This window comes from Sturnira hondurensis, unplaced genomic scaffold, assembly GCF_014824575.4.
Source record: "Sturnira hondurensis isolate 20B ecotype Veracruz unplaced genomic scaffold, ASM1482457v3 Scaffold0022136, whole genome shotgun sequence".
Taxonomy (NCBI): domain Eukaryota; kingdom Metazoa; phylum Chordata; class Mammalia; order Chiroptera; family Phyllostomidae; genus Sturnira; species Sturnira hondurensis.
In genome coordinates, this window is record NW_028094767.1 from 1782766 (window position 1) to 1785308 (window position 2543).

Below are 2543 nucleotides of genomic sequence, written 5' to 3' on the forward strand. Positions count from 1 at the left end.
GCACTGGGAAGAAAGATGTTTAATGAATACTTACTTCAGTTTCTTTATTTGCAAATTAAAAAACCATAAACAAGCCCTGGCTGGTGTAGCTCAGTGGATTGAGCGTGGGCCTGCGAACCACACAATCGCGGTTCTATTCCCAGTCAGGCCACATGCCTGGGTTGCAGGCCAGTTCCCGGCAGAGGACACACCAGAGGCAACCGTACGTTGATATTTCTCTCCCTGTCTCCTTCCCTTCCCCTCTAAAAGATAAATAAATAAAATCTAAAAAAAACCCCATAAACATAAATACAGAAAATAGCAAATCGTAGAGAGTATTGAATAATCTAATACACATATTCTACTACTGAGGCTTGTCACCCACTTTATTCCACTTAGTTTTAATTTTTCTTTCTCCTGTTTTACATTTGTCCTTGTAGCACTTCCTACTTTCCTACTCTTTTATTTTCATCATCCTTTCTTGAACCAAAAGAATAAATACTGAAAAAAATGGGGAAAATAAAGAAAATAGAGACTTTGTAATGCAACATTGGCTAATATTTGCACAACCATGTAGAAAAGTTTTGCCACAAGCACATTAAAGCCTTTGTAAATACTTCTATAATTATTCAATTGAATTAATATGTACTGAGTTTCAACTATGTGCAAATCAGACTCCCACTTATAAGACAGAGTATTAAGAGCACTTATAATGGAGTAATGGGAAGGCAAAATCCACTACAGGAGCCATTACAACAAAAAACAAAAAACAACCTTGATTTATTTCTTAAACAAACTTAACAAAAGGCTTGTGTTTTGCCATAACTTTGGCTATATCACAAAGTAAAAAATGATTTATTCCTCTATTTACCAATGTTTGGTCTTGAACAGAAAAATATTCCTATTCATAAATTTAATCTCAAAATTATTACTGGACTGTTTAGAAATTCTTGAAAATGTTGGATGTACTAAAGGAAAGGTGAAATCAGATGCACATTGGACTAAGAAACTTAAAATGTTTTCCAAACATTTTTAGTTTTATAAAATCTAAATTTATTTTCTCGGAACCATTAAATGCTTGTTTATACTGAAAAATCATGAAACCATTTTTGAATCTTTCATTTAATTCATACTGCTTTTTAATAACTATAATATACAGAAACATGAAGGGATTTTTTAATTTTTGTTTTTAAATGAAATTAATGTTTTCTTTAACATAGCAGGAAGAAATTTGAAAACTCAGTAGGTATAGGCAGCTTTTAATGTAAATTTTAACTTGGTTTGAAATTTACGGCATTGTTTTTGAAAGAGAGTAAAGTCTGTATATTTCCCCCCCCAAGATTTATTATCTCCCAACCAAAAAGTAATTCTAGGGAAAAGTGTCATTCAAATAAATGCATCTCAAAAATGTCATTAAGAAAAAGTTACTATATTTTACTGCAAAAATATCGTCTTCTAACCTGATAGGTCACTTTTATTTATAATCACAAGGGAATCATTTTAGAGTAAAAATGCTTTTTATATTCACAAATATTTTATATGCAGAAAACTTAAGTACAGATAGGAATACCAAAACTGTTTTTATAATAATTGCCAATATCTGTAACTAAATCATGTATTCATAATTAATGTATTTATTCAGAAAATATTTATTGGGAAAATTCTATGTGTCAAGCACCATTCTAGGCTCTGGAACCAGTGTTGACAAGTAAGACCATTTCTGCTTGAGGAGTTGACATTTCGGTGGGAGGCAGCAGGTTGTAAATCAGGACATTTCAGTGGGAAGCAGCAGGTCATAAATAAGGTAATTCTATTATCTGACATAAAACAGGTAATGGAATACATACCGATGGTGAGAGGAAGTACATTTAGATAAAGCAGTCAGAAAAGCCTCTTTAATGATGGGGTGACGGCTGAGTTGTGATTGGAAGGGATCAACCACGGAATGATTTGGGATTTCTGGAGAAAGGAGTAAATGTGAAAAGCACTTAGTAATGATCTTGGAGTATTCTTTTGGCAGATTAAAGAAGTTGACAAATTCTTAGATACCTTTTCATTGCAAAGTGGCATCTACTTTCCCTCTCCATGAATCTGTGTAGGCTTCTAACCACTTTGACCAGAAAAGGGTGTTAGAAGTGATGCTGCCCAGCTCCGGGCTAATCTCTTAGAGAATTGGTGGCTTCCACCTGGATCTTTGGGCCCTCAGCAGACGTGTAACCTCTATCAACTTTCCTGTAGGGAACACGGGAGCACCTAAGACCACAAATAGAAACAGATGCAAAGAGGCCCAACTGAGTCCAGCCTACCACGTCTATCTTCTGGTCCCCAGACAAGTGAGAGGAGCTCTTTTTCACACCCCTATCCCCAGGCCAACAGCCAGTTGAATACACCATGGAAGCAAAAGAGTCACTCAGCCAAGCTCTGCTGGAATTCCCAACTCACAGGCTTATGAAAAATAATAAGATGTTTATTGTTTTAAGCCACTAAATTTTGAAGAAGTTTGTTATGCAGTAAAGGGTAACATATCCTAGATCAGGAAACAACCAGTGTGGTGGAACATAATG